Here is a 26,748-nt window from a genome sequence, read left to right on the forward strand (position 1 = left end):
TTTTTTCTATTTTTAGTAGAGATGGGGTCTCACTCTTGCTCAGGCTGGTCTTGAGCTTCTGAGTTTAAGTAATCTATCCGCTTCAACCTCCCAGAGTGTTTGGATTACAGGCATGAGCCACTGCTCCAAATCATACTTTTGATCCAATTGCCATGGGCAGGAGAGTGCCTTACACTGACTTGTTTGGTCCAAGGTGCTCATACATCCCTGGATTAATTACTCTGGCAATGGTCATGGAATGAGGCCATGTGACTCTGCCCACTGAACTCATCCTCTGGGGCTGAGCTCAAGAGGCCACCTCACCCATTGCTGCCTAAAAGGGTAACTGGATATGTGGAAAGTTCTCCCACATGAGCCTGAATGTTCTCCTCTCTCTCTCCCTACATGAGAACTCTTTAAAAATGCTGGCTTTCTCGAAAATCCAAGCAAGACCTCATGTTTTTGCCCTTACATTAGTGCAATGGTACCTTTCCTTTCCAAGACTCCCATCAAATTCTCAGCCTGGGACTCCACTTGCTAGCTGCTACCTGGATGTTGAGACTTCATTTCATTCCAGATCTCTGCCAACAGCAAATCCAGAGTTCTGACATGAGCTGCACTGAGATCCAGTTTGTGGCCTTATATGGGTAACACAAAGAGGCCTCCAGGGCAGATGTGCTCTAAGCAGATTTTTGTGCAAGTTACTGTGGCTGTGCCTCCCACCCTCTTTGCTCAGATGTCAAAATACCAGCCATGCTCTTTTCCAGCTTTTCTCAAGGTCAGGACACAGATGTGTCGATCCTGGCTACTGGGGCCTGAGCAAGTCTACAGACAAAACTTCTGAAATTGTTTTATCCCTTCCTTGCGTGGCAGGAAGAGTAATGTCTCTTCCTCACAGATGTCCACATCCTAATCACTTCAAATTGCAGAAAGGACTTTGCAGATGTCATGAAGGGTTTCAGATGGGGAGATATCCTTACTTGTGGTAGGACCAACACAATCACAAATGTCCTTGTATAATGCAAGGTAGGAGTTAGGATCACAGAAAGCAACATGATGACATAATCAGATGTTGGAGTCCAAGAAAGATATGAACATAGTGCAGTGATGGGTTTAAATATCAGGATGGGGCCATAAGCCAAGGGAGATAGATGGTTTCCAGAAACTGGAAAAAGCAAAGGCATGAATTGTTTCCTAGACTCCCAAGAATAAATGCAGCCCTGCCTACACCTTGATGTTATCCCAGTAAGATACATTTTGGAATTCTGACCTCCAGAGTTGTGAGATAATAAATTGGAATCACTTCAAGCCATAAAGTTCTGATAATTTGTTACAGTGGCACTAGAAAACAATCACAATCCTTGATGTCAATTTCTTCAGCCAAATGTTTTGTGGTTACATTCAACACTTGGATCTATGCCAACCACTTGAGACCACAAGGACGTGAGCCTTAGGAAAAATCAGAATAATATGCTGAGGAGGGTGAGCCAAAGATATACAGTACCTAGATACTAGCTATAGTTGAGCCCAGTAGTCAGCCCTAGAAGCCCTTGCCTCCATATTTAAATGCAATTTAAGTCAATGAATGGTGGCATATTCTGTGATTTGTGCCAAAAATACATCTTATGTGACAACCCTTTCCTGCTCCACCCAGCTCTGCTCTCAAGTCTCTCGCTCAGTCATGATGAGTCACGATGTGAGGACTCCTAGAGGTAACCAGGCCCTGCAGGCTCCAGATGACCTCTGTGGAGCTGACTTAGAATCACTCCTTAGGAGGGGGATGCCCCATGATGAGCAGGGACCCACTTACTGAGCAGGAAGGGCCACATAGTCTCAGCTGTAGTCTCAGAGGCATGGCCAAGGGGTTATAGGTACAGCAAGGGGACAACCCAGAGGTCCCAAGGTGTAATGTGTGAACGAGCTCCAGATGTGGTGGATTCAAGTTACACAGGCAGATGTGGGTCCATCTCCCACTTATTCCATGACCTTCATTTTGGGCAGCATAAGAATCCCCTCTGGGTGAAAAAAGTTGCTCAGAACAACCCACACACCTCCTACTAAAATAAATCATGCCAACTTGCTGAATCACAGAATGATTCCTTCTGTCACCATCCCTTGGTGTGAAAGTTCTGTGATTACAACTGTATGCTACTGATGGCTTTTAAGACTAAATTTATTGGAAAAAGCATAGTTTTAGATTGCAGGCAGTTTCAGGTTATAAACAAGATAGGTAGGCTTCGTAGGTTTGTCCTTAAGTTTACTTTGTATGTAAGTTGGACCAGGTACATTCACCTATTACATGTAATAGCCTTCATTTGTAAGTGCAAGTCATACTTCAGATAGATGTTTGTAGCTCTGGGACTGCCTATAGTAATTTCTGCAGGAACTCCTCCTTCAGGTGAGTTTAACCCAATTTGTTTTCGTGAAAAATAGCTACCAGTTCCTTCCTTCATATTTGGATGAGGAGGGAAGTATACAGCAAAGTTCAAGGGCTAAGCTGCCAAAAAGGCTCTGTTGTTATCATATTTGTACTTTTATCATATCCAGTGATGAACATTGGTGTTGGCATCCTGGAATATAGCAAGCATGTTCATTTATGTAAGTTTACATGTAATTCTTTCCAAAATGTATCTTAACATAACTCCTCTGCATTTCCTATTAATCTCAAATATTTTGTGTTTATAATTTCTACTTTAAAGGAATTGCTTTTGCAATATGTGTTAAAGTGATAGAGATTTTGTGTGTTCACTTGGGTGCTTCGACCTGTACATTTTTAGTTCTTTTTCTGCCTGGCTTATCTCGCTGATTTTTAAAATATTCAGTTGAGTTTTTTAAATATGTTAACATTATTTGTTAGTAAATTCATTTTTATGTCTTTTTCCCAATAGTTATAACATTTAATTGTTTCATCTTATTTGCATTAACAAGAAGATCCAGAAATTCTAAAATTAATATTGCTGAGAACGGATTTCTTTCTTTTGTTTTGGAATGTATGTATATCTATCTGTTCATGGTTGTTGAAGAGAGAAGTAAACAAGAACAAGACCCAAGAAGAAAGATGGGAGTTAATTTTCATCAAGAGAAAAAAGGTCAACTTCCTAGGGCAGACAGAACTACTGAGATGAGCTGTGTTCAGGACCAGCAGGAAGTGGCTGGTTGGCTTCTTCCTTGTCCATATCCTAGTGGAGGACAAAACACCATCACACTGAGGATAGTGGGAGGAACAGTGGGAGCCCAGTCCTGGGTGACATCAGTGGGCAGTTAAACCAGCACCAGGAACCACCTCCTTGCAGATTTTCTATTCTGTGAGACAATGTTGATTATTTGGGTTTTCTTTTTATTTACAACCAAACACATCCAGTGGAAACAGGTTGCAAAGGTGTGGACTAGGTTATTCCAAACCTGCCTCACTGGTTTATCCCGCATTCTGAGGACTTCCTGAATTCTTCTTTGAGGCAACCCATTTTCTAGAGGCTGTCTGTGGTCAGCCTCTGGTCAGAGCTCACACTCCGCACGTTTCCATATGCTATGTCCAGTGTGGGTTATCTTGCTATTACCTTATCTTTGATGTTGGGGAAACAAATGAAGAATAAATGAGTAGCAGTAATAAATAGAACAAAGAACTTCTTTTCTGGGAAAAAGCTATGATGCTAATAATTTACAGGTAAAAACACTGATTAACTTATCCATGTTAATACTTCTCCAACCTGAAGTTCTCAAGCTCTGAGAAGTTCAGAGATGTGTGCTATAGCCTGACATTTCTGTGTGAACTATATGAGGAAAACTAAATGTTAAACTTTATAATTGAATAACTACTACCCCGTTTCCCCGAAGATAAGACCTACTCACAGGAAAGATAAGACGTCCCCTGAAAATAAGACCTAGCACATCTTTGGGAGCACACCTTAATATAAGACACTGTCTTATTTTTGGGGAAACAGGGTATTGCAAATTCAGCCATTTTCCTATATATCCACAATGCATTCATTGCAAGTTCAAATTCCAAAACATTTTCTAATGAAAATTTTTTCCCTGTTATGAATCTGCAAAATATGTATGAACTAATGTTATTTATACTTTGTCTTTCTTCAAACTCGTGTAAATCTTGTATTTTGCTATGGATATATTCGTGTGTTTGATGACTAGGGATTAATTCAGACATATTAGGGAGGTTATATACCTCGTGGTGGATACACCTTACTATCCTACTAACATCCGAGTAATTGTGAATTCCAAAATACTTGTGGCCCTGAAGGCTTTGAAGAAGGGATCAGGTCATTGAATGTTGCTGAAAACAAACAAACAAAAAGATGCACAACATTTCTGACATTTTACATGTCAATAGTTAACATTTGTTTAGAGATTTTTTTTTTTACAAATTACAGTAAACAGCATGTTTAATTTGATAAATAAGTATGCAATTATTATAAGTTGCATCAAAATAGATTTCATAATTCAATCTCTAATAATGCACTTATTTTGAAGTACCCACCTTTAACCATAAATAATGCTTTTACTCTATACCATATAAACAGAAAAAGATATTAAAATAATTTCCTAGGGGACTTGCTTCCTCAATATGTAAAAGACCTTCATCAAACATGAAGGTTAAGAACTAGAAACATCCCCGTTTACATCCAAAACAAAACAAGAATGATCGTTAGTAAACACGACTATTTAACATGGTTCTGTCACACTAGCTATGACTATACAACTTTAGTTTTTTTTTCAGTTGAAATATCAATGGATATGATATTTACAAAAGCCAAGAAAAATCCAAGGAAACATAAGAATAAAAGACATCTGCCTGGTCTCTGACTAAACAACTAATACACAAAACACAACAGACTTACTAATTGCAACAAAGATTCAGATAATGTGTAGCCTGAGAGTGTACCACGCTGGCCTCCAAATTAACAATCCCTGTAACAAGCTTAGTAGGCACACATGACTCAGACATGTAATCCTAGCAGTCAGGGAGGCTGAGGCAGGTGGATTGCTTGAGCTCAAGAACTCCTGGAGACCAGCCTCAGCCAGAGACTCCCCACAACCTCTAAAAACAGCTGGGTGCGTGTATTCCCAGCTAATCGGGAGGCTGAGGCAAGAGAATCACTTGAGCCCAAGAGTTTGAGGTTGCTGTGAGCTCCGACACTATGGCACTCCACAGAGGTTGACAACGTGAGATTCTGTGTCCAAAAAAAAGGAAAAAATTAGCAGGCAGTATGCAGGACAACCAGAGGGAGGCACAAGGCTTTGAGAAATGCCAAGAAACCTCAAGGAAGAGGAGCACAGAAAGAAATCGAGGATAGATTAGCGGACCCTGAGCCCCAGGAAGAGAACCTCAGAGCCCCTAGGCTAGGGCCCCAAGGGAGACAAGACCACAAATTGGGAAATTGGCAAAATACCACATGCCAGTCCCTGAAAAAGCCAATAGATTACAGACCATCCTGGACTTAAGGAAGACCAGCAAACTACACGTCCAGTTCCCACCTCCAGTTTCCTCTTCCTGGACATGTGTACCTGGCACCCAGAAGCAAACTTGACCTCAGGAGCTGAGCAGAGGATCCTGGCCTGCCCACCCCTTCCACATACCATGGGTGCAGTCAGTCCTGATCTACTCCCTACAACTGTGAGGACATTCAGGCCCAGCCACACTGCCTGGGAGACAGTAAATCCCCTCTCTTTAACCCCCCCCACACACACACACACAAGAACCAGGGTGAATGCTTCGCTTCTCTCCCTCCCCACTTCCGGTCGACAGACTGCTCGCCCCACCCCACCTACCCACACCCGGGGTAGACCGGCCCTCTGCTCCCAGAGCCGGGCGGATTTGAGTCCCAACACCCAGCTCCCACTCGTCTAAAGCGGGCGGGCCTTCACCACCAATGAGCACTACCACGCACGAGTTCATCCCTTTGGTCTCACCTTCCTCCCTCCAAAATGTAGTTGGTTATTCGCTCTACCCAGGCTCTCCCACTCACGGGGCATGGTGGCCTCTAGGTCCAGCCCCTGAACTTCCAGACCTGCCTGGCCTTCCTCCACCCCAGAGCAATGTCAAAATGAGCCCCGCTCACGCAGCCTCGCCCACTGCATAACTTCCGGCTTGACTCCCCCTTCCCGCGCCTTCCCTTTCTCCTGCTTCCAATCGGCCCCAAGAGGGGTCGCCCACATGGTGGGGCACGACTTTCTGTCAACCTGAGTTGCCATGCACGGAAGTGCTGGGGACCTGAGGCCTAGCTTCTCTCACCAGAGACCTCCCCTTCCCCCCACCCCCCGCTCAGTTGCACCGTTGGGATCCACTTCCCGGAGCCTCTTTTCTCCCCCAGCTCCCAGCTTCTCCTGCCTCACGGAGCGGGCTGAAGAAGATGACCACCGGGGCGAGGCCTCGGGGCGCGCCGCGGGGGCTTCTGGGAGTTGTAGTCCGGCCGGCGCGCTGACGCACTTCGCGGCGGGCTGACAGGCGCCATTGTGAGGCGTGCACCGGTTGAGTGGGGCTAGAAAGCTGTGTCCGGCGGGAGCTCCCTGGGCGGGTGTGGGGTCGCTACTTGGAGCGGGCACAGCCTGGGGCCCTGCCCTGCCAAGCTTGGGAGCCCGGAGTCAGACCTGCCTGCCGTCCTGCCGACGTGCTATGGGACATGGTGTGACCTGGAACCCCGAGGGGAGACGGCGGTCTCGGGACCTGAGGGCTGAGGGAGCCGACTGTGCTTGGGAGCGCGGGGCCTGGGAAGGCGGACGACCCCCTGCGGGTACGTGGGAGCTGGGAACAGCGCGCTCCTGTTGGCCAGGGTCCTCTCCAATCGTGCTGCAGTGGGCTTTTGAGACATTCTGGGCTCCTCCTGTGAGGGTGGACTTGCCATTTCCTGTGGATGAAGCCAGTTGCGAGCACACCCGGGGAGAGCTCCCTGGCGATTTCCCCTGAACCCCACTTCGGTTTTCTCAGGACTTCACCCATTCCGAGACAGACAGACTGAGAGGGAGAAAAGTATGGCCTTCAGGCATCCGACGACCTGGTCCGGGGTGAGTAGAGGCTTCTTTTAGCTTTGAATCCATTCCTTTATGGGGGTGTGGTGGGGAGAGACCCCCTTCTGTGAGATTTCCTCGGGCCCCAGAGCACCTCAGGAAGCTGCAAGGGGTTGGTTGGGCGCGAGACAGTCCGCAGGTTGCTTTGCTTTCTAAGGGGTGTGGTTAGATTAGTGGCCAGATTGGGGGTGATTCTGAAGGGCAGGCTGAGGTGATTCCAGTTTACTCTCATCTATACTGAGCTGAGTAACTGACAGGTATAAGTGAGGATTAGGCTTCTGTTGAGGTTTCAAACAAGACGTGACATGAGCTCAGTTTAGCAACAAAAGGAAAAGAGAATAGTGGATGGATCCCTGAATATAAATGAGATAGAAACAGAAGGGGCTCGGCTCAGCTCATCTCAGCTAGTCTCCTGTAGCAGAGCGGTTACCGCGCCGGCCACGTGCACCGAGGCTGGCCGGTTCGAACCCGGCACAGGCCTGCAACACAACAATGACAACTGCAAAAACAACAACAAAAAAAACCGGGTTTGTGGCGGGCGCCTGTACTCCCAGCTACTTGGGAGGCTGAGGCAAGAGTTTGAGGTTGCTGTGAGCTGTGAGGCCATAGCACTGTACCGTGGGCAACATAGTGAGACTGTCTTCAGGAAAAAAAGAAAAAAAAGAAACAGTAGGGGCTGAAGTCTATTATTTTTTTTGAGACATAGTCTCACTATGTTGCCTTAGGTAGAGAGCCCTCGGGTCACAGCTCTTAGCAGCCTCAGTCTCTTGGGCTTTAGAGATTCTCTTGCCTCAGCCTCCCAAGTAGCTGGGAATACAGGCACCCATCACAATGACTGGCTGTTTTTGCTGCAGTTGTCATTGTTGTTTGGCCCGCCCCTGCCGAACCCGCCAGCTCCCGTGTACGTGGCTGGCACCCTAGCTGCTGAGCTACAAGCCTGGAGCCATGGGCTGAAGTCTTGCATGTGATGATTCAGCTCAGGGAATTCCCTAGGAATTCTTATACTCCAATCCTCAGATTAATAAGAAATGGGCAGGATTTCATATGCCAGCAAGGTCTGGTGACCTGAATAGGGTGTAAGCTTGTGTTTGCTCAGAGTTTCAGACTGGCACAGAATCTCAGGATGTGACTCCCAAGATGATCATCATCTTGTACACCATTCTGTGATTTCACAGGCTCTGTCATCCTCCTTTGTCTTTCTTTGCCATGGATGAGGACATGCCCTGACTGAACAAAAACCTGGATTTTAGGAACCAGTGACTTTTGAAGATGTTACACTGGGTTTTACTGGGGAAGAGTAGGGACTGCTGGACCTGGAAGAAAAATATCTGTACAGGGAAGTGATGCTAGAGAACTACAGCAACCTGGTATCAGTGGGTAAGGCTGGCCTCTATGTCAATAAAGATCTGTGCTTTGTGTGAAATGTGTGTCTATTTGGGCTTAAACTGCAGGGATCACAGTGGAAGTGTTATGGCCCTGGAGCCTGAGAAAGCAAGTGTAATTTTTCACCTGTAGGATAAGGACTTACTACTGCCTAATCCATTGCTCAGAGCCCCCGAGTACTAGGCATGTGAGTCTGTTAAGGATGTTTGCAGCTGCAGTAGTGTATGATTCCTGTTTTTATAATAAGAATTACAGAGGATGTGGTATAAAATGTTCTGCCAGGTCAAGTGTATCGTCATCAAAGAACCTAATCCCTTGCATCTCTGGCTATTGTGAACCTTTCCATCTTCTGGTTAGTCATTATATGCCTGTGGCTTCAAACAATTCTGCATTCAAGGCAGAAATAAGGGAAGGGGGTAGCGCTGGCCTGCTCCTTTTCACAGCTTTGCATTTAACAAGAAAACCCAAGCTTTTCCCAAAAGTCTCAGCTAACCCATCTCCCTTTGTGTGAGTGACTGGAACTGGGCCAAGAAAGGGGATGGTTAGGATTGTGGTCATCAGAAGTTATGTCATGCCATCACAGGGAGGAAGGTGGAAACAGCTTGTACAGCAGCAGGGCAGCATTTTCTCCCAAACACAGACCACCCCTGCAAGCCCTGTCTCTTTTCCTTTGAGCAGAATATCAGCTTTCCAAGCCAGATGTGGTATCTCAGTTAGAGGAAGCAGAAGAATTCTGGCCATTGGAGAGAGGAATTCCTCAAGATACCTTTCCAGGTGAGAACCAGGCACATGGGAAGACCTCACAGGGAATGGATCAATTGATTAGTCTAGGACCAATGTTTTGGAAAAGAGTTGGGAGAAGGTTGGAGTGATATAGTAAGTAACCACAGACATGCAGAACCAAGCTTTTCTGCGGCTCAAAGTTAGTGTCCTACTTGGTTGAAAGGGAACCTGTTACTAGGCAGGTGGTATATGTGTTGACAGTAGGGGCTCCCTCACACTGTTCCATTCATTGTCTGCATTCCTCCCCCTCATGTAATCATTTTTAAGTCTGGTGTGTCTCTAGCCAGACTTCTGTTTATGGGTTTAGTGCACGTGTATAAATTTATATAGATGTTTTGGGGGTGTATTATACTCAATACAGACAGGTCTGCTTCACTCTTTAACAGATTCATTGTAGTCCACGTTTTATTTTTCTTCTCTCCCCTTGGGAGACATTCCAGTTGTTGGAAAAAACTTGCTTGTATGCAGTTTTTTGCACATACAAGTTAGTTTTTCTGTAGGCTAGATTTTTTTTCTTTTTTTCTTTTTTGGATACTGGAGCTTGATGTACTTGCCATAAATTTGGTTACATTCTCCCTGAACTGAATCCAAATAGGCAAACAGTAATACAGACCTAGGGCATGTGTCACAAGTAAGGCTGCTTTAGCAGGTGTGGTGGCAATCCTAGGGGCATCAGTTATCTGTGCAAGAAACATAGTTGATACCAGTTAACTGTAGGATTGACTAAAGTGTAAGCTAAAAATCTGGTAGCAATAAATAGCCATCTAAAATCCTATAAAGTATGTATAGCTCAGGCGCATGAGTGCTTTTTGCCCTCTCCATCACCAGGGGAAATTTAATTTTTTTTTTTTTTTCCCTGAAACAGAGTTTCATTATGTCACCCTCGGTAGAGTGCTGTTGTGTCACAGCTCACAGCAACCTCCAACTCCTGAAATCAAGCGATTCTCTTGCCTCAGCCTCCCAAGTAGCTGGGATTACAGGCACCTGCCACAACGCCTGGCTATTTTTTGTTGTAGTTGTCATTATTGTTTAGCTGGCCCATGCCTGGTTGGAACCCACCAGTCTTGGTGTATGTGACTAGTGCCATAACTGTGCTATGGGTGCCGAGCCTTAGTTTTTTTTAAGATTTGTGGGTTTGATGTGTAAAAAAAAAATAGCATATTAGGTTTAGTTCACATTTTCCTCACAGCTGCCAGAGTTGCACGTTTTATAAATTTATATACTCTTGGCATTTTTTTCTTCTGTGAATTTGTGTATTTTCCCTTGTTTGTCTCCTTTTATATGTGGTAATTAATATTTTCTGGATGTTAATATTGAAATACTATATTCCAGACCTTCTATCTTTATGTCATCTCTCTACAGAAGTTCTATAATTTCAAGTATTTTTTTTTTCAAGTCTGTTTTTATTACCATTCTAGGTTTTGTATCATAAGTATGCCAATAGTACGCACACTTTTGTGTATTCTAGTATTTTCAAATTTGTTTTTTGGTTAGTTCAGTTTATCTGGAGTTTCCTCTGACACTTGGTGTGGGGTACAAGTTCTTTCAGCACTGTTTACTGACTATGTTCTTTGTTCATTGGATGTTAATTGTTTTTACTTTTTGGAAGAAGTTATGTAATTGCATTCACATGAACTTCCAAAGCATTGTGAAGCTGAGAGTGTGAAGAGTGGATGTCTGATTTCCAGATTTTGATGCGCATGACACTGGATTCTGCTTTGATTCAAAACAATTTTTATCTGGATGAAGAAATAGTCATCTAGTCTTTTCTAATGAATGAAAATCAGTAATATCCCCAGTTTCCCACCCAGAACCTACCACGGTGGTCATAGGGATATTTTTTTTCCTTTAAGCAGTTAGCATGGGAACATAATAGACATAGAAGTACTCTTAGTGTAATGTGTAGCTGGAGACTGTTGACTTTTTTTTTTTTTTTTCATGTCAGTGCTTATAAATTACTTTAGGAAGGTGGGTTTTTCTTTGCTATCTTTTTTAGCTTTTCTATCATCAAGGTGTGCTGGCTAGAAAGCACACTGGATGCTTTGCCTTCTCTTTGTTCTCTGTGCTCTGATTTAAATACCACTGTAACTACCCACTTATGGTTACTATGTGAAATCTGTATTTGAAATCTGTATCTGGCCCCCATGTTTGATGATGAACTGTTCACCACAGAATAGTGGGGGTGTGGTCTCTGTGACTCCTCTTCCTCTTTTTCTCAACTCTATTTCAGGTTTTTCCATGTTTTAGCTTGACATCTTGATTTTTTTTTTCTTTTCCACATTCAGAGGCCTTTCTCTTCTCTTCACTGAAAATGTTTCTACCCATTGGCACAGGTAACCAAACTATATGTCCTCTACAAGGTACCCTGCAATGCAAGCACTTTGTGTCTGTCTGCCCATTGGTTTCAACCTTGATCATCTAGACTCCTAATGTCCCTTCTGGTCTTTATGGTTCTAGATTACTCTGGATGGGATGAGTTAGTGTCTTATCCTCCCTAGAGCTTAAGTCCCATATCCTGCATGGGAAACCTCCAGGTCATGTACTTCTGGATATAGTTCCCTAAATCTAGCTGCTCTGTGGGGCACTGTGGGTGCCTATGGTTCTACACATAGGGGAAAGCTGGCTTCACAGGTGACAGATTGAGGGGTGGTGTCTCAGAGTTATAGGCTGTGTGAGGGGAAGTTGTGTGAGGTTAGGGAGCTATTGTATTCTGTGCCTGAGATGATGGGTGCCCAGTTAATCTCTGCTTTGTCACAGAGTTATTTGTTAGATGTTTTACTTCCTCTCCTTTCCTTCTTTCACCTCCCAAATATTTACAGAGAGTCTCTTCTGTCCCATGCAGTGTACTAAACACTTGTGTGAGAAACTAAAGCCTTAACTTAAACCCTGCCACCATACAGTTCATAATCAATTTGATGGCTGTTTGTAAGCAGATAGCACAGATTGAATAAGTTGTAGTAAGTACTGAAAAGTAAAAGAACTCAGTGGAAAGGGGAGAGCTATGAGAAATTAGGGAAGAGAGACTCTGCAGGGGTGAGATTTAAGCCAATAAGGGAAAATAAGTGTGCCAACATGCAAGAGTGTTGGTAAAAAGAGCTTCCAGACTTGGAGAGGTCATTTGTAGTGACCAGGAGATGGGAAAGAGCTTGGCTTTCTGAAGAACAGTAAGTTGCCCAGTGGGGCAGGAGTAGATAACAAGTATAAAGAGGGGCATGTGGTTTGGCATAATCAAAGTCTCATTGGCTGTGAGGGGACTGCTTTGCATTCTTGAGAGGGGGTGAGACGTACCTTTTCACGGCTCCCTCTGGGTAGCTTGTGAAGAAAGAACTGAGGTACAGCACTGTAGTAGACCATATGCCTTTAAGGAAAGGAGAAGCAAGAGCTGAGCTTGGAAACACTCAGCAATTATAAGAAACACCTGTAACATCTTGGTACTATTAACACCTTGGTGATAAGGGCATGGGGCAGGGGGGCCACAGGAGCACCTAATAGAGAGGTCCTAGTACCAGGCTTGAGAGTAAGAGCAGGTTTAGGGAGAAGCAAGTGTGGGTGATTCATGAGTGGACTCAGTGGGGTAGGTGAGTAATTGGTTGAGGATGGTGAAGGAAAAGCAGCCAAGAATTCTTCATAAGTGAAAGGAAGACTGAGTTCCTGTGATTATTTATAACATGTACTTACTACATACAGTGGTCCCCCAATATCAATGTGGGATTAGTTCCAGGACCAACCTTCACACAAGATACCAAAATCCACAGATGTTCAAGTCACTTATATGAAATGGTTTAGTATTGGCATATAACTTATGCATAGCCTCTCATATGGTTTAAATCAATCTCAAATCATCACTCATAATGCTTAATACAATGTAAATGATAAGTAAAGTAGTTGTTAATACTGCGGTGTTTGGGGAATAATGACAAGGGGAAGATTCTGGAAATGTTCAGTATGGACACAACCATCCATTGATTTCCCCCAATACATTCAGTCTACAGTTAGTTGAATCAACAAATACAGAACCCATGGATATAGAAGACCATCTGTACATTCTTTCTTATATGTCATTATCTTATTTTTAAAATGTGATAAGGGAGAAAATTTACTTCTGAATTTTTGGCATGAACCAAGGAGAGCTGGTAAATGTATGGACTTTTTCAAGGGGTAGAAATACAGGTTTTTTTTTTTTTTTTTTGTCTTTGTGGTTTTTGTTTATTTGTTTAGCAGGCCCTGGCCTGCCTGGTTCAAGCCTGCCACTCTTGCTGCACAGGGCTGGCATTCTAACCATTGAGCTATAGGTGCCCAGTCTACTTTTTATGTTTTAGTAATTTTAAACAAAATGTTTACATAACACTACAAAGTCACAGCTTTTGCCTTGATTTTGAACTATCCCATGTCTTGACTGGTTCTGTTAATAAAGAGTTTGCGTGAGAAGGAAGTAAGAGACAGCTAAAGAGGTTTGCAGGGCGGCGCCTGTGGCTCAGTGAGTAGTGCACCAGCCCATATACCAAGGTTGGTGGGTTCAAACCAGTCCTGGCCAAACTGCAACAACAAAAAAATAGATTGGTGTTGTAGTGGGTGCCTGTAGTCCCAGCTACTCTGGAGGATGAGGCAAGAGAATCGGCTAAGCCCAAGTGCTGGAGGTTGCTGTGATGCCAGGGCACTCTACAGAGGGCAAGAAAGTGAAACTCTGTCTCATAGCTGGGCATTAAGGCGGGTGCCTGTAGTCCCAGCTACTCAGGTGGCTGAGGCAAGAATATCACCTAAGCCCAAGAGCAGGAGATTGCTTGAGCTATGACATGACAGTGCTCTACTCAGGGCAACACAGTGAGACTCTGTCTCCAAAAAATAAATAATTAAAAGCTCTATACTTCTAAAAATAATAATAATAATAAAGAGGTTTGCAAAGCCAGTTGAGTGCACCCATTTGACCTCAGAAGGAGAGCCAGTCAGCACATAAAAATGTGTTTGGAATGGCAGCCTTTACTGTTGGCTGAGACATTTATCCCTCACAGAGGTCTCTTTATCCCACCACTAGCATGGCTATCCCTCATTAATGGACAGTGAATTCAAAGGTGGGCCTTTTTGGCAACTCAACTTGTGTACTTTTCCAGCTTTCTGTGTTCACAAGAATGACAGCCTAGGCCCTGGTTGTTGAAGTAGAAAGAAAAATCAATAAATGCCATATTCTCAAGAAAGCACTGAATGGGTAGTGATGCTGTGAAGGTAAAAAATATGCTGAAGTAAATTTTATGGCAGTCACACTTCAGCTTTCAGTTAGTGTCCATCCCAAGAAGGCATTGCTCTGTGTGGCTATTGGGTAGAATACTTGAAATATAAACTAGATTTAGTCATTAGGGAAGCAAGGCAGGGAAGGGACTATTAATGAAGGTTATGCTCTTAGGAAATCCTACAAGAATTTAACACTTTTTACTTGTCAAGTCATTTAGTAGGAAATGAGCTCTAAAAATAAGAATATGGCATTCTTTTCAAATCTAAATTTTTGCAAAAAAATAATTTAAGGAAGGAAGTAGTTTAATTGGGAGAGAGATGCTTCTGTAGATTCCATCCTTCATGTAGCCCAACAGAATCACATAGACCATAGAGTTAACATATATATATATATATAGATAGATAGATAGATAGATAGATATAGATATATATATAGATAGATAGATAATGTAGGAAATGAGTGGAATACACTTGTTTGACAGAAAAGATAACTCATCTAAAAACAGAATGGAATAAAGCCCACTTTCAGCTCAGCTTGTCCTTTAAGGAAAGACTCACATGGGAGATTAACCTTCAAAGACTATGAATGAAGTTCTTTTCATGAGTTTTGTAGCATCTGAGAACTCACACAGGGAATAAAAATCTCAGTAATATCACATCAGGAAAGATTCTGGCATAACTCAGACTTGAGAGAATTCATACTGTAAAAGTTCTTAACAGGCAGTGATTCTGTCTGAGAATTCTGAAATGATGATAACATGTAATTGCTGTGGGGAAAGTTGTATGCATAGCTCTCCTACTCAGCATCATAGAAGTCATACTAAAATAGCCTAAGAATGTAATCAGTGTTGGGAATGCTTCAGGTGTTATAGAAGTCACTGGCAGGGTGCCCAGTGAATGACAAAGTGGGAACCCCTTCAGTAGGAGTCCTCATTGTTTTCAGCATAAGAGGACTCTTATGAGTGGAGATGTTCTGAATTTAATCTCTTCAGGCAAATTGACTGCCTTAGCCCTCACTTTATTTAACAGAACAAATAAATTTACCCTGGACAAGACAGGTGGATTGCTTGAGCTCAGGAGTTTGAGACCAGCCTGAGGAAAAACAAGACCCTGGTCTCAATAAATAGCCAGGCCCTGTACGCCTGGGAGGCTTAGGCAAGTGGACTGTTTGAGCCCAAGAGTTTGAGGTTGCTATAAGCTATGATGCTAGGGTGACTAAGTGAGGCTCTGCCTCAAAAAAGAAAGAAACTTATGATAGAAAGAAACATTTTGAATAATGTAAAGGTAATGTTTTATCTTTTTTTTTTTTTTTTTTTGAGACCGAGTCTCACTATGTCACCCTAGGTACTGTGCTGTGGCATCATGGCTCACAGCAACCTCAAACTCTTGGGCTTAAGTGATTCTCTTGCCTCAGCCTCCTGAGTAGCTGGGACTTCAGGTGCCCACCATAACGCCCTGCTATTTTTTGGTTGCAGTTGTCATTGTTGTGTAGCAGGCCCAGGCTGGGCTCTAACCCAACAGCCTCAATGTATGTGGCCGGCACCCTACTCACGGAGTTACAGGAGCCAAACCGTATCCTTTTTTTTATATCATACAGAACATAAGCCCTACCTAAAGGTTCAGTAACATAAGTATATAAATGTAGTAAAACAGATCTTTACTAGTTTGTTTTACTCTCCCCTCCCATATTTGTCTTATAAGACCTGTATAAAATGTGAGCCTCTTGTCTAGGGAACAAACACTCTCTGGCATCCAGTGTTGGCACCCAGGGCTAAATGCAAGGGCTGAATTGTCTTTAACCTTTATCTGAATATGAAGGAAAACAGACTAAACTTTTGAGGCAGACATTTTATAGAAAAAAGAAGAACACTTCCTCACCTTGGCGCTTGTTGCTCAGTGTCTAGGGTGCCAGCCACATACAGTGGAGCTAGTGGGTTCAAATCCAGCCCAAGTGTGCCAAACAACAATGATGACAACTACAACAATAAGGAAAAAGAAAATAGCTGAGCGTCGTGGTGAGCACTTGTGATCCTAGCTACTTGGGAGGCTAAAGCAAGAGAATCGCTTCAGCCCAAGAGTTGGAGGTTGCTATGAGCTGTGATGCCATAGCATTCTACTGAGAGAAACATAGAGAGACTCTGTCTCAAAAAAAAAAAAAAAAGAAATTACTAAGGGTTTTAGTAATTAAAAAAAAATAAAGTGCTGTATAAAGAGGTAACTCACCAGAAGGTTTACTTTTTTGTTTTTTTTTTTTTTTTTGAGACAGTCTTACTATGTCACCCTTGGTAGAGTGCTGTGGTGTCACAGCTCACAGCAACCTGCTCACAGCAACCTTTAACTCTTGGGCTTAAACGAGTCTCTTGCCTCAGCCTCTTAAGTTGCTGGGACTACAGGCGGCCACCACAATGCCCGGCTATATTTTTGTTGCATTTGTCATTATTTTTTAGCTGTCCCAGGTCAGATTCGAACCCACCACCCTCAATAAATGTGGCTGGTGCCATAACCACTTTGCTATGGGCACTCAGCCAAGGTTTACACTTAAAGTGTATAATTCAGGGATTTTAAAACTATTTTCACAAGGTTCTGGAACCATCACCACTATCTAACTGCAAAACATTTTAATCACCATGGCAGGGAACCCATGTCAGTTAGCAATCCCCTTTCTATTCCCTCAATTCTTCCATCTCCTGGCAATCACCACTCAAGTTTTTGTCTGTATGGATTTTGCTATTTCATATAAATGTAATAATGTGGCCTTTTATATCCGATTTCTTTCACTTTAGCATGATGCTTTCAAAGTTCATCTGTGTTGTGGCATGTATCAGTTGATTTTTTTTTTTTTTTTTGAGACAGAGTCTCAAGCAGTTGCCCTGGGTAGAGTGCTGTGGTGTCACAGCTCACAGCAACCTCCAACTTGTGTCAGCCTCCCAAGGAGCTGGAATTAAAGGCACCTGCCTCAATGCCCGGCTATTTTTTGGTTGTAGTTGTCATTGTTGTTTGGCGGGCCCAGGCTGGATTCAAACAGCTCTGGTGTATGTGGCTGCCATCTTAGCCACTTGAGCTACAGGCGCTGAGCCTATCAGTTGAGTTTTTCTTGTTGCCAGATACTTTGTTGTACAAGGGAATCACAATTTCTTTATATGGTCGTCAGTTGATGGCCAAAAAGGGGAAATAACACAGATGTCCTGTTATGAATAATACTGCATTCTGAGACAGGTTTTTGTAAGCATATGCTTTCAGTTATATAAGAAATACTCAGTTCTTTTGGGAATATTTACTAGATGGAGAGTTGGGGGGTTATATGTAACTTTACATTTACATTTTTGAGGTTTTACCAAAGTATTTTGCAAAGTGGTACAGCATTCTGTATTGCCACCAGGAGTTTGTAGGTCTAGCAGTTTTTCCATATTCTTACTTGTTACGGTCCATCTTTGATAAAAACCATTATTGTAGGTATAAAGTATATTTTATGATGGTTTTGATTTGCAGTCTTCTGATGGGTAATGATACTGAGCATCTTCCCATACGCTTTTTGACCATTTGTCTTGTTCTGTTCTTGACCTGCAGAATATCTTGGGCCTCAAATCAAAATTCAGCTGTGTCCCCTTCCTGCTGAGAATCCCCTGATGAACATTGAGTTTGTTGAGGTCCTCACACTGAACCAGGAGGTAGCTGGTGCCTGGAATGCCCAGATTTGCAATGTCTATGCTGAAGATGGGGTCCTGAGTCTTGACATTCTCAAGGAGCCAGTATAACTGCTGGGCAAGCATCCAGCTGATCCTGAGGCTGCTTGTCAGAAATTTTGGCAATTTCATTATGGGAATTTTGTAGGTCCCCGAGAAGCCCTCACCTACCTTCGTGAACTGTGTCACCAGTGGCTGGAGCCTGACGTTCACTCCAAGGAGCAGATGCTGGAGTGCTGGTGCTAGAGCAGTTCCTGGGTGCACTACCTGGGAAACTCCGGATGTGGGTGGAATCACAGCACCCAAAGGACTGCAAAGAGGTGGCAGCCTTGGTGGAGGATGCGACTTGGATATCTGAGGAGGAAGGTGAGTGCAGTGGAAGTGTAGGTAGGTGTGCTGTTCCATGTGGGTGTGTTAGAGGACTCTGCAGGAGAGAGAACTTCAGACTTCCTGGGAGAGTCAGGGGAAGGGTAGTACACACTCTATGCAGACCAAAGACATCTGTGTCCCCATGTCAGAGCTATTGAAATCCCTGGGGTAGGTTCCAGCACTATATTCTCCAAGGAGCCCTCCAGAGGCTCCACTGAAAGCTTCCAGATAAAGTACTTCTTTTTTTTTTCCATTTGGGATCCCTGCTGTACCACGATTCCTTTATTACTTGGTAAGAAAAACAAAAGTATTGAGCTCTCAGAGCCTACAGTCTAGCAGGAGAGACAGGGATTTAACAAATGAATGTGCATGTGATGATGGTGGGATCACGATGAGTTTGAGAGTCCTCTTGGAGCTCGTGGAGGCTGAGTCAGTGGAGTTGACACCTGGCCATGTAAAGAAAAGGCAGGAAGAATGAGCATTGCTTATTAGGGCCTAAGATAGAATAGATCACAGTATGTGCAAAAATCACGGATAATTCGGGTAGGTTGGTACAGGAAGGGAGCAGGGGACTGAGCTGGCACAGCCTGTGAGGGCCCTGTGGTGGTTTGCATGCTGTTCTAAAGATAAAGCAGTGGGAATTGATCCCTGAGCTCTGAAGGTGGGGGCCACAGTGAGACTTGAGACAGGTACAGGTGTTCCTGACTGTAATCCCAGTACTCTGGGGGGGGGGGTTATCTTAAGCTCAGGAGTTGCAGAACAGCCTAAGCAAGAGTGAGAGTACATTTCTACCAAAAAGTAGAGAAAATTATCTAGTCGTTGTGGTAGGTGTCTGTAGTCTCAGTTACTTGGGAGGCCAAGGCAGACGGATTGCTTGAGCCCAGGAATTTAAGGTTGCTGTAAGCTAGGCGGATACTAGAGCAGTCTAATGAGAGCAAAGAGTGAGACTTTCTCTCTCTCTCTCAAAAAAAAAAATTGCTTGGAAATATCAAGCAGGGACAAAAAAAGAAGAAGAAATGTATCATGCTGAATATGGTGGGTGATGAACAGAGGACAGAAAGGAGAGTACAAGCATAGTGGCTATTTTGAGCTATTGCCCATCCTCCCAAGAGAGGTGGCTGGCTAGGGAGAGAGCACACATGTGAGTTTTACAGAGTATGGAAGCTTCTGCATTGTGTACCTCCATGTTCCATGTTGATAGGTATCCATAAGATGTTTCTGAAGTGAATGAATGATTAACTGGTTGATGTTTATGATTAAGGGGAAAGGAGTAATCCTATAGAGGAGATGGTGGGATTCTAAGAACAGGTAATCCTGGAGAAGGTGTGGTGGGAGGGTGGTGGGGAAGGCAGATGCAGAGTTTGGGGTGCTGTGGTGTTCAGAACAATTGTCACAAAGGTGTCTGTTTCCTCGTTCCTGCACTCTCTACATCTATTATCTTAACAGGGACAAAGGGATCTTGGAGATATGATTAGGTTAAGAGTCTTGAGATGTGAGAATAGGTTAGATTATATGGGTGGGTCTAATGTCAGTGCAAGGTTCTTTTCTGTTTGTTTGTTTTAAGAGACACTTTATCGCCCTTGGGAGAATGCCATGGCATCACAGCTCACAGCAACCTCCAACTCCTGGGCTTAGGTGATTCTCTTGCCTCAGCCTCCTGGGTAGCTGGGACTACAGGCACCTGCCACAATGTCCAGCTATTTTTATTATTGTTGTTGCAGTTTGGCTGGAGGTCGGGTTTGAACCCACCACCCTCGGTATATGGGGCCGGCGCCCTACTCACTGTGAAACAGGTGCCACCCCATTGCAAAGTTCTTAAGAGAGGGAGGCCACAGGATCAGAGTCAGAGAAATGTGATGACAGAAGAAGGGGTGATATGAGGAAGGGCCATAAGATACATATTTGGGATAGCCTTTAGAAATAGAAAAGGCCAGGAATGGGTTTTCCCCTAGAGCCTCCAAAAGAAGCCCAGCCCTGCTGACACATTGATATTAGCCCAGTGAGGTACATATCATACCAGACTTATGATCTCTAGAACTGTGAGCTAACAAATATGCTCATTTGAGCTACCTATTTTGCAGCAGTTTATTACACCAGCAATACGAAACTAAATATAGGTTCTGGCCGTGGCGCAGTGGCTCATTCCTATAATCCTAGCAGTCTGGAAAGGCCAAGGTGGGTGGATTGCCTGAGCTCATGAGTTCGAGACTAGCCTGAGCCAGAGCAAGACCCCATCTCTAAAAGTAGCTGGGTGTTGTGGTGGGTGCCTGCAGTCCCAGCTACTTGGGAGACTCAGAAAAGAGAATCACTCGTGCCCAAGAGTTTAAGGTTTCTGTGAACTATGATGCCATGGCACACTACCTAGGGTGACATAGTGAGACTCGGTCACAAAAAAAAAAAAAAAAAAAAAGCAGGGTAGAACATTACATTATTCAATGTATTTCTCTCTAGCATAAGTTTCTTTCTTTTTTGAGGCAGAGTCTCACTTAGTTGCCCTAGGTAGAGTGCCCTGGCATCATAGCTTACAGCAACCTCAAACTCTTGGGCTCAAGCAGTCCACTTGCCTCAGCCTCCTAGGCCCATGGGGCCTGGCTATTTTTAGAGATGGTGGTCTCGCTTTTCCTCAGGCTGGTCTCAAACTCCTGAGTGCAAACAATCCACCTGTCTTGTCCAGGTGAGACTCTGTATCAAAAAAAAAAAAAAAAAAGAGAGAGAGAAAGAAAGAAATACAGCTACCAAGTTGACATCTGTGGAGTTCCTGATATCCTCAGTGAGTTCATCCTGTGTTTAACCTCACAGATGGATGGAATCAATTAATATCACAGAAAACAGAAGTCTTCCAGGAAACCCTCAGAATCCCTCTCTTAGTGATGATCACATCATTGGGGACTCTTAGGTGTGACTGCCACGAAACACTTTTATAGAATGGCTCAGGGAGGAGGAAAGTTTCTTGAAAAACTTCTTGGATGACGTAGCATCAGACACAGCTGAACCCAGGAGCTTATAGCGTCCTCAGAACTCATCTTCTCTCCCATATGTCACTTTTTTTGCCCTTGGTTGGCTTCACCCACAGGCAGTCTATCTCTCTGCGGGTCCTCCCATTGTGGAAGTTCTCTTTCCCAAACATTCCAAAGCCTGTTGGCTCTGATTGTTGGTTGTGGGCTGTGTTCATCCCAGATTCAATCACTGGCCAGGCTAGGTTACATCAGGTACCCCTTGATGTTGCATGTGGAGCGAGTATGATACAAGCTTGCAAAATGTGTGGTGCCATGTAAAGAAGATCACAAGGAGGAGCCAGGGTTGAGGGGTCATGGGGCCAGATGGGCCTTTTTTCTAAGGTGGAAGAAAGTTGATGAAGTTCGTGTCAAGATTGGTACATGTCCTGAACGCTGGGGAAGTCCATGAGGTGGCAGGAGTGATGGAAGAAAGGAGTGCCCACGTGGCCAGGGTGGAGGGCTTGGATGCTAGAAATGGGGGCTTAGCTTCACAGAAGGCATGAGGCAGCCATCTCATCGGGGCTGGGGCACAAGATAGTCCCTAGAGAGGGAAAGAATGGGACCAGGAGTCTCAGCAGTGGGAGCACTGCTCCCTGTGGACTGTGCAGAGTAAATCATCTTGTACCCATCCAGATGTGGGAAGACAAGTACCTTGAAAAGACTGGAGGGTTGAGAGTAGAGGGGCTGAGCCTGGGAGAAGAGAAGGCAGGACCAGGGACATCACAGGGTGTAGCAGAATGCTGGTGTGTGGTAGCAGAGATAGGCTGCCCTTGCCCTTCTGGAGGATGACCACACCTTCTGATGTCCTCCCAGCACCACCTGCCCAGCCTTCACAGGACCCCACCTGCTGTCTCAAAGTCCCTGCCCAGCAGGAAAAGAAGCAGCAGAAGGCTACAGCCATCCAGCCAGAGATGGGCCTGCCTGAGGTGAGTGGGGAAAATCACCCTCTTCTGGTGATTCACAAGCATCCCTGTGAAGCAGGCCCACACTTGAGGCTTTCCACAGGTGAAGCCATTCCAAATCTCAGCTCTTAGGTCTGTGCTGGACTCTGAAGCAACCTGAATGTGAAGAGAATCCCTGCCCTCTAGCCACAGTGGCATCACTAGAGAGAGGGCATGGTGACCTGGGAGTTGAGGCATGAGACAAGGGAAAGGACTGACCAAATGTTTCCATAGACTTGAGAGATAGAACAACCTCAGGCCAGGGGTGTGTGGACATTTATATCCCAGTTAGAGTAAGAGCCCTCATCCTTCAGAAATGCATTTCTGGGATTTGCTTCTGAATAACCCAGAGCTAAGGTCTGGGTAACACAAGTAGGTCCTGTCTTGCTGACCATCAGGGTAAGGGTGTATCTGTGGCATTGGTCAGAATTATTTGCAAGTGACTGATACTGACTCAAGCATAGAAGTAAATTTATTGGCTTTCATGTATTCTGGATTAGGCTTAAGGCATGGCTGCATCCAGGTTCTTCCAGGTGATGGAAAGAATCTCTGACTATCTCCAGTCTCATGGCTCTCCTTTCTCTCATTCCTTCTCAGGAAGGCTATGTCCCATATGGGCAAGGTGCCTCTCATCCAAGCAAAGCAAAGTGGAGGAGATCTCATCTTCCCAGAAAGGACCAATCATAGCACAGCCAGAGTGACTGTCCTACTCTAGCTCAAGTGGGGAGGTAGAATTCATACAAGGAGAAGGCTCTGCAGTGGGAAGTTGTCAACCCAGGGCAGGGTAGATACAGATGTGGGTAAAGGGGAATAGCTTGCATATACTTGGGGCTCTTTGTGAAGTAGGAGCTTTGGTTCCTGGAGAAAGGGACCCAGTAGACCTCTTTAGCCACAAGTGGGTATCTCTAAACAAATCCCCAAAGCAGGAGAGTCCCTATAACAGTGGGTTTTGTAGGAATACTCAGCCAGCTTGTCTTCTGCCACCATTAGGAACCCTCCTGAGCAGACAACACATGTGACTTCACAGGAACCAGTGACTTTCCAGGATGTTGCTGTGGACTTTACCCAGGAGGAGTGGGGGCTGCTGGGCCCAACACAAAGGACTGAGTACCATTTGTGATTCTGGAGACATTCGGGCACCTGGTCTCTGTGGGTAAGGCCAAACCCTCCCTTTTCCTGTCCTAGGGCTGATCTGCTTTAGGGACTCCGAGTTGGGGTTTCCCCTTCTCTGGGCTGAGAACTAGGACTGGTTATTATTCCTTGGGGGATCATTCCGGTCACTCAGAATCAGAGAATTCATTCTGGAGAGAAACCATTTGAATGTCAAGAGTGTGGGAGGACCTTCAATGATCGCTCAGCCATCTCCCAGCACCTGGAGAACTCACACTGGAGCTAAGCCCTACCCATGTCAAGACTGTGGAAAAGCCTTCCGCCAGAGCTCCCACCTCATTCGGCATCAGAGGACTCACACTGGGGAGCACCCATATGTCTGCCACCAATGTGGAAAGGCATTGTCCCAGAGCTCACACCTTATTGGGCACCAGAAAACCCACAATAGGACAAAGTGGAAGAAGAAACAGCCTACGTCATAGCTCTCGAGCCAGTTGAAGAGACAGTGCCTTTTCAACTTGATTCTGCAATAGAACATGCATTTGGATGGTTGGGAATTGGGACTGAATGTGAAAGAAGCAGAGGGAGGACATTCCCCAAACCAAAGAACCACTGGGGACACCACCATTCTTTTAATTAGAGTAAAGAAAATGAGGAGTTGTCAATGTATTTGGGAAAAAGATTTAATTTTTCAATCAGCTGATGTGCTACTGTTTGCTCATTCATTTAGTCCTTAAAAATTATATTAGTGGCAGTGCCCGTAGCTCTGTGGGTGGCGAGCTGGCCACATACACTGAGGCAGGTGGGTTGGAACCCAGCCTGGGCCAGCTAGACAACAATGACAAGTGCAACAAGAAAAAAGGTGGCGCCAGTGGCTAGATCACCGGCCACAAGCACCCAAGCTGGAAGGTTCAAACCTGCCCGGCCAGGTAAACAATGACAACTGCAATAACAACAAAAAATATCCAGGCATTGTGGCTGGTACCTGTAGTCCCAGCTACTAGGGAGGCAAAAGAATCACTTAAGCCCAGGAGTTTGAGGTTGCTATGAGCTATAATACCACAGCCCTCTACCAAGGGCAACATAGTGAGACTCTGTCTCAAAAAATAATGATAAAAATAAAAGTTATATTAGTAAAATCTGAAAATGCTTGTTGTTTTTTTTTTTTTTTTTTTTTTGAGACAGAGTCTTACTTTGTCACCCTTGGAATAGTGCCCTGCATTATAGCTCACAGCAACTTCAAACTGTTTGGCTCACGTGATCCTGTTGTGTCAGTTTTTCCTTTATAGTAGAGACAAAGTCTCACTCTTACTCAGGCTGGTCTCAAACTCATGAGCTCAAGCAGTCCACCCACCTCAGCCTCCCAGAATGCTAGGATTAAAGATATGAGCCACCCCACCCAGCCAAAAATGCTTGTGAATTTAAACAGACAGGTACTTAATAATCTGTGCACTGATTTTGTATCCACAGTAAAAATTTGAGTATCTGGACAAGGACTTTAAAAAGAATGTAGTTAAACTATATATTTCTGTATAGAATCTCTTTCCTTGGCCGGGAATGGTGGCTCGCTCCTGTAACCCCAGTGCTGTGGGTGGCTGCAGTGGGTGGATTACTTGAGCTCACAGGTTTGAGACTAGCCTGAGCAAAAAAGTGAGACCCTATATCTACTAAAAATAGAAAACCTGAGGCAAGAAGATCATTTGAACGTGAGTTGGAGGTTGCTGTGAACTATGACACCACGGCACTCTACCCAGGGTGACAGCTTCATACTCAAAAAAAAGGATTTCTTTCCTTCATCTACTTAAATATCCTTACAGTAATGTTTTCATATTTAAAATAACACTTCTCAAACACAAAGAATAAAATTATATAATTTTTTTAATTAAAGCAACCAGCTCAGTGCCTGTAGGTCAGTGATAAGGGCACCGGACACATACACCAGGGCTGCTAAACAAGTATAACTACAACAAAAAATAGCTGGGTGTTGTGGGTGCCTGTAGTCACAGATACTTGGGAGGCTCAGGCAAGAGAATCACTTAAGCTTAAGAGTTGGAGGTTGCTGTGAGCTGTGACGCCACAGCATTCTATCAAGGGCAACATAGTGAGACTCTGTCTAAAAAAAAAAGCAATATTGGGCAGCACCTATGGCTCAAGGAGTAGGGCGCCGGTCCCATATGCCGGAGGTGGTGGGTTCAAACACAGCCCCGGCCAAAAACCACAAAAAAAAAAAAAAAAAAAAAAGCAATATTAAAAGGAAGATTGCCAGATATTTTTAGCAAATTCTGTGCAAGGCTGCAGTACCTTGGGCCTAAAGTTCTACCTTTGTTGGGATGACCAGTTCATTCCACTCTTTAGGGTATTATGATACAGTTTGTATAGAGAAGGGAATCCTTGAAGAACCCAGAGGACTAGAAAGTCCAGGCAAGTATGTGTTGCTTTCTGGGAATATACATTTATTTTGTTTCCATTTTTCCTAAGATCCCTACCAAGGAGGTAATGGCTCTGGACAGGTGCCAGCCAGGAAGTTAAACAAAAACAACAGTACATTGGCAGCATTAAGGTAAGATACCCATATTAAATATTCTCAAAGTCACACAACCTGTACAGCACATGCCCATTCAATCCCTCCACAGCTGCACATATATTGAGTTCTGCATGACACTTAAAAACACCCTCTTAAAGCTGGACAAAAAATACTTAGATTCAACAGATGTTGAGTGCTGCTCTGCATAGCTCCTTAAGAGTCCTTGGGGTCATGCCTTCTAAGCTGAGGGCATCTCCTTTCTCCGCAGAAGTCAACAGCTTTTGGTGACATGACCAAAGTAGACTCCTTGAGCCCAAATGCCCGAAGACTGACAGTAGTGTAACTTTTCCCATACTGAGCATAGAGATTGTGGCTGCTATATTGTTTCTTTGTTTTAAACTCCTCCCTTCTTGTAGCTACATTGTTTTAAAAACCTTAAACACTTAATAGAGCCCCTGTTTCAATGATTCAGAGAGTAAAATATCTGTATTGAACTTGCCCAGGGATGTGTTAGTGGCATATCACAGTCACTTATCCTGTTCAGAACTCTACAATATCACCCCTCAAGAATGAATCAGAGTAGCACCTTTGAGAACAGAACTTGGTAATCTTCTATGCCATGATTCTCAATCCTAGAAGGGGTAAGTTGAAGGGGTTAGGGGTCACCAGATGAGGGAGTCTTGGCGCAAGGAATGAAGGGGCTTGACACAGTCTGTGCTGGGGAGAGTGAGGAA

The 26,748-nt window shown here is 44.3% G+C and overlaps 1 pseudogene; it reads left to right on the forward strand.

The window, feature by feature from the left end:
- The first annotated feature begins 6,607 nt into the window (after positions 1 to 6,607).
- LOC128570268 (neurotrophin receptor-interacting factor homolog) lies at positions 6,608 to 24,447 on the forward strand (annotated as a pseudogene).
- The last annotated feature ends 2,301 nt before the right edge of the window (positions 24,448 to 26,748 follow it).

The sequence above is a fragment of the Nycticebus coucang genome, chromosome 18 (assembly GCF_027406575.1).
Source record: "Nycticebus coucang isolate mNycCou1 chromosome 18, mNycCou1.pri, whole genome shotgun sequence".
NCBI lineage: Eukaryota > Metazoa > Chordata > Mammalia > Primates > Lorisidae > Nycticebus > Nycticebus coucang.